Below are 8,564 nucleotides of genomic sequence, written 5' to 3' on the forward strand. Positions count from 1 at the left end.
CTGCCTCTAGGCGGATTCAAGATTTAAACAGTATGTGTTTAGTTTTTAAAGGTTTTAGTATTGGACCCTTCGTATTTTTAAAGGTATGAGTTCATATTTACTATTTTTGTAATTTTAATAAATTCTTAATATAAATTTTTACTTCGCATAAAAAATTATGAGTTCATTGAACCCGCCGGTAATACGCTAAGTCCGCCCTGTACATTACTAGAGCAAACTATCAAATTATCGTTGTAGGTAACATGTAACATAACCCATGTACTACGAATCTCACTTAGTATTGACGGTTAGCTATAGTTATTATTTAAGTGATCTAATAGTGTGATACTCCTTCGTCTTGAATTATCTATTGTGATTTCTTTTGAATTAATTGTCTCAAGTTATTTGATATTTTAGAAGTTCAACACAAAATTAATTATTTTTTCTATTCCTTAATAGTAATTGTTTTTGAAAATGGATATAGCACAAAAATATAGAGTAAATATTGAATGAAGAAAAGATTATATCTTAGACATAAATAAGGAAAAATTGTCCAAACCCCCTTCTAATTAACATTTTCTTAAGAGACGTGTAAAAGGAAAATACGACAAAAAAATTGAGACGGAGGTAATAATACTTTTGCACTATCATTGTATGAGATTAAGTTAATTAACAGTTAGTGCAAGAAATATTTATACAATAAAGTTACCTTTACCGTTATAGCAGGTAACATATTTTATTTTAATATTATAAATCCCAAATTTTATGGAAGCTTAAGTGTAGATATCATTTGACGAGTTAATATATATATATATATATATATATATATATATATAACACTAACAATGTACATAACTAAAATTCTCTTTATATAGAAGATAGGCTCTATTCCAAAACTGCAAGTAGGCTCTAAATTTAAAAAAAATGGGAAGTGCAGCTTGTTATTGTAGATTTATAGTGACATTCTCCATCAAGATATACAAGGGGATATAAGAAACTATGCATAAAAAAGAGTAGCTAAAACCAGAAAGCTTATATATGTGAGAGCTCAATTAGCTCACTGTGCAATTGTTAATGGTTATATATATATATATATATATATATATATATATATATATATAATGTAAGTTATTTTTCCTACGTATATGTGGCCCAATAGGTTAAGGCCCATAATTAATATTTAATTAATGAGCAAATCTTATCCGTCCAATCGGTTACTTGATGGACGTACCGGATTAAATAAGAATATCTATAAATTGGTTCTCTCCCCACCCATTAGGGTTACCGTATTTTTTTATTCTCTCTTCCATCACTCGGAGATAACGAAAGCTAGGTCAAGGGGCGAGAAACCAATTTACTTATTAATACTTCCGCTTCAGGTATGTTTTCTATGATGATTATATATAAGATTATCATGTTCAAGATCCTGGTGTAAATTAAGCTTATACTAATATGTGGTATCAGAGCATGAATTATTTGAACTGATAGTCTTCATTTATTGTACGATTAAGTCGCCATGTTTTTAGTCGATAACGTTTTTTCGACAAAGAACCATTCTGGAGCAACATAACCTCTTGTTCCTCTAATATTAGTAAGCGTTCGTCTTTTGTTAATCCTCAGAAGTCTAGACAATCCAAAATCTGATATTCGAGCAACATAATAAATTAATAATCATCAAGAAGAATGTTTAGAGGTTTTATGTCACAATAGATAATCTGTGTACTGCACTCTTCGTGGAGGTATGCAAGTCCCCTTGCGATTCCCATTGCAACTTTTGTCCTCTGACTCCAAGTAGGTTTTATCACTAGAAAATTATGTAAGGACCTTACAAAAAATAAAGCTTCATCCGCTAGGTTTCTGGAATGCGTACACTTTACAGTAATTGCATGTAAATCCCTCATTGAATTGATTTTTATTTGGTTCTTATATTATATTGTGCATGTGAGTGTGAGCATGTGATTTTTGCCCTATATGAATTACTCCCACAAATTCAAAACAAAATAATTTCTTTCATTATTTGCAAATTTCGTAGATTTTTATAGCATTTCTGTTAATTGTTTGCATTTTTTTTGTTTTGTCTGTGCATTTTAATTAGCGAAAAATACAAAAATATATGTGCGTTTGCATTTAGGATTTAATTTAATATTTTAGGGCTAATTAAGCAATTAGGTTGTTTATAAAAGGAAAATTACACAAAAATAGTTTAATTTACATTTTTAATTTTAAAATTTTGATTTTAAGTAGCTTCCCCTTTAATTTTTTTTTTAATTGTGACAATTATCATTTGGGTTTAATTAGTGTTTGTTAGGCGAATTAAGTTCTAAGAATTAATTTAGATTTTTATTTAATCTTGAAAAAAAAACAAAGAGAACTTTTGGAAAAATTGAAAATAGGTGAAAATAAAAGGAAGAGCAATACCAATTGGACTCATCCCCAATTTTCTTGCCAAGCCCAAATTGAAATCCTCCACCCCAACCCAATTACGCCAAACCCGCCCGGCCAACCCGTCTGCAACCCGACCCGCTCCCCAAATAATGGGTTAAACCCAAATGAAACAAGCGGACGGCTAAAAGTCCCAAACCGATGCCTACTGTTCTTCTTCTCCAAAATCGCTCCAACCAGGCCCCAAATTTAGTCCAGATTCGGGCGAGTGAATCCCAAATCTCGCCTCACGCGTTCCCCGCTCTCATCATCACCATTTCTAACGGTTTCTGACACCAAAGATTCCCCTCTCCTATCACTCGCTCGAATTAGAGTTTTATCGCACGACTGAAAGGCTCTGGAGACGAGATGCTGGATAAGTGTGAGGCGTTGGATTGATTTCACTCAATACGAGCCCCACATTCATCAAGGATTGGTCTTCAAAAGAAGCCTTATCCGATTTTGTGAAAGGGGACTCAAAAAAAAGAATTTTCTGAAAAAGGGTGGAAAAGGCTCTAAAACTGATGGTTTTCGGTTTGTTTTCTCCTTTGAAGAATCCTTTCAAAGTTTCAGAGAAAGACGCATACAATTTTTTTTCTGAATCCGGATTTGAGTTCCAAGGAGATAAAATTGAAGTTCGAGTTCGGTTTTCTACTGTTGTCTTGTTGATTTGTTGCTGAACCTCGCTAAGATTTGGAGTCGAGAGGTGTATTGTCGAGTCTGTAATTGTTATAAAGGAGATTTGCAATTTCAGGTTCATCTCTTCTCCGTCTTTCCATTACTCATGGTTCTGTTTCATGTGTTCATGTTTGTTATGATTTTGTTTAAGACTACTTGAAAGTCAGTGCTCGTTGTTTGATTTTGAATGCTGAGTTCCTTTGGCCTTGGTTCAGGTTTTTCGTATTCTTGGTTATTCTACATCGGATGAGTGATTGCACACAATGATGTAATGGTTGTGGTTGTGTAACATCGCCTCACTCGTTTTTTTTAAAAATTTGAGCACTGAAATAGAGTCATGAGGTTTTAAGGGTTGGAACCTGCTTGTTCGATCATTTTGTTGGTCTGGCCATAGTTTAAGCACCAAGTAACTTGTGTGCTTAGTTCATTCTTAAATTAGTAAGTTCAATTTAGCTTCTTATTGATTTGCGACTAGCTGAGATTTTAGGGTAAAGTATGTTCAAGTTGTGTCGATTTTTCTGATGCATTGTAGCTGAAATGTAAGTTCGAACATAAACTGTTTGTTGGGGATATGATTTTACTTGTGATCTAATGTTTTGGGAACTGTTATTGAATGCATTTTTGTCGATAGTGGCAGCAGCGACTTAAATTCAAGTTGCTATTCTGAAAATGTATGAACTAAATTGGTTCCCTTGAATTGAGAGTTTCTTATCGCAAATCCTGAGCTGCCTTTTGTCTAAGAGTTTAGAAGACCCCTGTTGGTATTCTTATGATGCCTGACGTTCAAAACTCCTGTCGCAGCTGGATTCAGCAGACCAGTTTCTGTGTAGAAGCTTTATAGCAGTTGCGCATCACTTGTTCCTTCCAGATTTCAGATTGTGACTGGGGCTGTTGCACTTCATTCTTCTGTCCACTCTGTGCATAACCTACTGAAATGAAAGGCTTGCATTGGCAGCTAGGAAATTGGGAATGCTGTTTAAAATGTGAATCACCTAGTTCGTGGCTGCATATCTTAGCATCTGGTTGCTTTAGTCTGTTGCGTATCTCAAACTAGTATGCATACTAGCTAGCATTTAGCTTCATCTAGAGTAAGTTCTGTTCATGTGCCAGAATCAGCATCCCTGATGCATCTGTTATGGCTCCATTAGTTTCAAAGGGTGTTTGTTTCACTCCCATGCCAAAATAAAGGCACTATGCACTCAGCACAGTCCCAGGTGAACTAAACTTAGGATTTCGATAATTGCTTACTCTTTTGAAATAGGCATAGATTTAATGGGACTCTATTTACCAAAGTGTTTACTTGTTGCTTCACATTCTTCCTTCCATGTATGATCTGAGATTTCATTCTTTTGTTTGGGCTGACGTTTGATCTGGATGGTCATTGAAATGTGCAATGATCGCAAGAAGCATCATTCTGGGAAATAGATTTTTTTTTTGAATAAGGTTGAAAAAATTTGTGAAAAGTAAGGCAAACGTACGAAGTTTCTTTGCATTGCTAGTTAGAATTCAGTCGTGGCATAGCAATTAGTTTGGACCATGGGAATTGTTGATTCCTTAATTTAAACATAAGGGATTTGGACCTTGTCATGTCTCGGACTTGAATGGGCTGCAGTTCCATAAGTCTTGGGCTTCAGTAATTTGGCCCAAAGGTTTTGAAGCTCTCAATTGCATGGCCCTCACTTTAACCAACTTCGTTTTGATCCTTAGAATTCGAGGTGCTCCATTTAGCAAATTTACATGGCCCTCGCAAAGTTGCAAACGCGCAATTGCTTTGGGCGCATTGTTTTAATAATATTACCTTCCTAAATTCGGGTGCGCATTTATGTGACCCAAATCCAAATCTCAACAATGTTGAAACATGCCGAAAGCCACGGGTGCATTTATGTGACGTGGTTCGAGGCGTGTTTTAATAACGTTGCAATCTTCTTCAATTAATTAAATAAAAGCGGTTAAAAAGTTAAGTTTGCACATATGTTCATAATTATTTAGAATCAGATAATTAAGCCGGATATAACAGTTGAGCGACCGTGCTAGAACCACGGAACTCGAAAATGCCTAACACCTTCTCCCGGGTTAACAGAATTCCTTACTCGAATTGCTGGTTCGCGGACTGTTAAACAGAGTCAAACTTTTCCTCGATTCGGGATTAAACCGGTTACTTGGGACACCATAAATCTCCCAAGTGGCGACTCTGAATCTTTAATAATAATCATGTTTCGATTGTCCTTGTAAGCACGTGATTTTTGCTTCACGGACGATCGCTCCAAAAGAAAATAAAAAATAGTGACAAATGGCTTCGCTGCACAATTTTTCGATCTTTCCGTAACATGTGTTGTTGGTCATTTGTGTGTCTGCCCATTTTGCATCCAGTCACTATCAAACAAAAATACAAAACTATGTGTCGGTAAAAGAAAATTCAAAAAAATATATATATGTGTGCATCGTTCGTTTTAGGCTTTTAGTTAACTTACTTAAATATTTTTGTGATAATTGTGTTAAAATGTTACATTGTTGTTTAGTTTTAATTTCGTTGTCTTATTATCTATTATTTTTATTGTAAAAGAAAAAAAAAAAAAAAGAAACGGTCCAGATCTGATTCAAATCCAGCCTGCCGAAGCAAGGACTCAAACGACGTCGTATCGGCATCCCCATTTAAAGCCGTTGATCTGATTCAAAGGAACGGTCTAGATCAGGCCGTTCAACTCACCTCAACGACGCCGTTTCAAGCGAAATGATCTGAGACGTCTGAGCCTCTTGATCCAACGGTCCACACACGCACCCGTGACCCAACCCCTCACTTAAACCAAACGACCCCGTTTAACTATCAAACGACCCCGTCTCATTTTCCACCCTCAGATCCAAGCCGTTGAGATCATCTGATCTAACGACTCAGATCCAATCAGCCTCCCCATATATAAACTCGACCCTTACCCCCACGCCCCAAGCCGTACCCCCCTTCAGCCACTGTTCACCATCTTCCCCAGGACCCCTTTCCTCTCAAACCCTTAGCAGCCTAGGTTTCCCCCGTGAGCCCGGTAACCATGGTTCCGATGACCACCAAAATAACATCCCCGATGCACCCAACCACCCCGAACATGAATCTGTCAACCGTTCACCTCGAATCACTCCGAATCTTCTCGAATCTTCAAACGAAGATTCGAGCAAAAACTAGATCTACACCGATTGACCCCAAACTCACGCCACAACCCCTCCTGACCTCCCTCACCCCCGGAGTGGCTTTGGTTCCATTCGAATCTGACAGGGATTGAACGGTTCCCAAATCGAACCTCAAGAGCCCTAGGATTCAGATCTATGGGTTTGTCCGAATCAGTGGCAGGATCAGGGCCTTGCAGACTTTTACCGAAGTGTTCTCAGTTGAGAACGCTTCGGTTAAAGTCCATTAGACCCCAAAATCACCTGGCCCGAGTTCGAACTTGAATCGATCTTAGTTTCGTTTTTCTGAGGTATTTTTCCTTTTTCTTTTGCCCTCCTAAAATCTATCTGTCGTTCGTGTTCTGGTTTGTTTGTTCCGCAACTCGTCTGTCCATATGTGTACGTTTTAAGTTAATAATGAGTTGGTTGTTGGTTTTATTGGTTGCTTGCTGTGTATTATAGCTTGTATAGTCATCTAAATAAGCGTCGTCAACTGAATTCACTTGAAAGATGTTATAGCTTGTGTAGTCATCTAAATGAGTCTACATTTCAGTATTGATTACTATGCCTGTTTCTTGTTGGCTCTACTTGTATCGGCATGACCAACTTGTACCCTTTAATTGACACCCTGTTTGCTTAAAGTTTGAATCATTGCCTGAACTTAGGCAGAGAATTGGCAATTAGCTTCAGAAATCTAACAAATCAGCCTGAAAACAGTTTGAGTTTAATTAGCTAGTAGTCAGGTATTGGCTGAAATTAGAGAGGTCTATATACTAACTATTAAGAGTTAGGGTAATACAGTAATATGCAAGGTGTAAGGGTAATCTTGGCATAAGACAGGGTCTGATTAGGGGATAATTTCAGAATGTGTCAAGTGGTAATTAAAATAGGATTAAATTAATGCTAATGGGGGACCAGACCTAAGAGTATGGGAATTAATTGAATACTTAACTAAACCCATAACCCTTGATTAGAGTAATATAGACAGGGCATGGGGGCTGATTAAGGATTCCAAGAAAGATGCCTTTAGGCATGGGGAGTTAAGGGGTATGGGCAGTCTGCAAGTAGGAGGGAGGCAGCTTAGCTGCCCTTGGTCATGTGGCTTATAAATAAGCCATTTGATAACTTAAACGAGGCTGGACATTTTTAGTCTTGAGAAAAGAGAAAAACAAAGTGAAAATTTTCAGAATACTTTGACTAAAACACTGCCCAAAACTGCACAAGGAACTAAGTTGGTTGAGCTGTTCTGGCCAAGTCAGTTATTCTAACTAGGGTCATCACTGTTCCGTTAAGAGAAGGTTGTGTGTTTTCTGCTGTGATTGTTACTATACTGAGTTTTTCTGTGTGCTGTGGATTGAGTTTTAGCCTTCTTGATTGTTGGAACTGTACTGGGTAGTTGCTGAGTTTTGTGGTTATTGGGTCTTCTGTTGCTGTTACATTTGGTATCTTGGGTTTTCGGTTGGTTCATTGCTCTTTTTCTGGGATTTGTCTGTCTGATGCTCAAGCACCTGTGGGCTACATAGTTGCTGCTGGTTGTGTTGCTGTGTTGTTGCTATCTGTTGTTGCTGTTGATTACTTGCTGCTGATACTCTTTCTCTTCCTCTTCTTATTGTGCGAACATCCAGGTACACGACTAATACTGTCAATGTAACTTGAAGTTGAGTATGAATGCAAAAAGAGAAGAATTGAAGATTGTTTACTTTAAGCATAGGCTGTTGTATTGAATATCATGTAATGCATGATAGTTTACATTTTGTTTGAATACTGAAGGCAACTTGCACGCCTAGTAAATATCAATGTATGGGGATTGAATGTTAGTTGTATATGTAGGCTGTTAGATGAATATTCCTAATGCAGTAGGTTGTATCCCAGACTTAGGTTTAAATTGTGTAACATACTCTTTAATGTAGGCCAGGCATGTAAACTATCCACTACTAGTATAGTTCTTTCCCCTTTTGCTAGTTTGTCACATATAAATTGATAAAGAACAAAGAATCAGTTCTAGGCCTCCACCCCAGGAAGGCCGAGCCCAAATCGAAAATCAGCTAGGCCTGTATCGAAAAAACAGGGCCCAAGTCGGGCCATCTCGCATGAGCTGGGTTTGGGCCCATAATTTGCGACTAGTTGGCCATAAATGCAGTCACGTTTTATTATTCTGTAGTAACACTTTAAATACGGTTTTATAATCGACTAAGGCTATTTACTGCTTTCAATTGATAGAGACAAACACGACGAGAAACATAGTTGCTATAGGATGTCCCTTAAAAATAACAACGAGATGAGCCTCGATAAAAATAAACAAAACGCAGATACGGGGCTCTTGTTAAATGCAT

The sequence above is a fragment of the Nicotiana sylvestris genome, chromosome 12 (genome assembly GCF_000393655.2).
Source record: "Nicotiana sylvestris chromosome 12, ASM39365v2, whole genome shotgun sequence".
Lineage (NCBI taxonomy): Eukaryota > Viridiplantae > Streptophyta > Magnoliopsida > Solanales > Solanaceae > Nicotiana > Nicotiana sylvestris.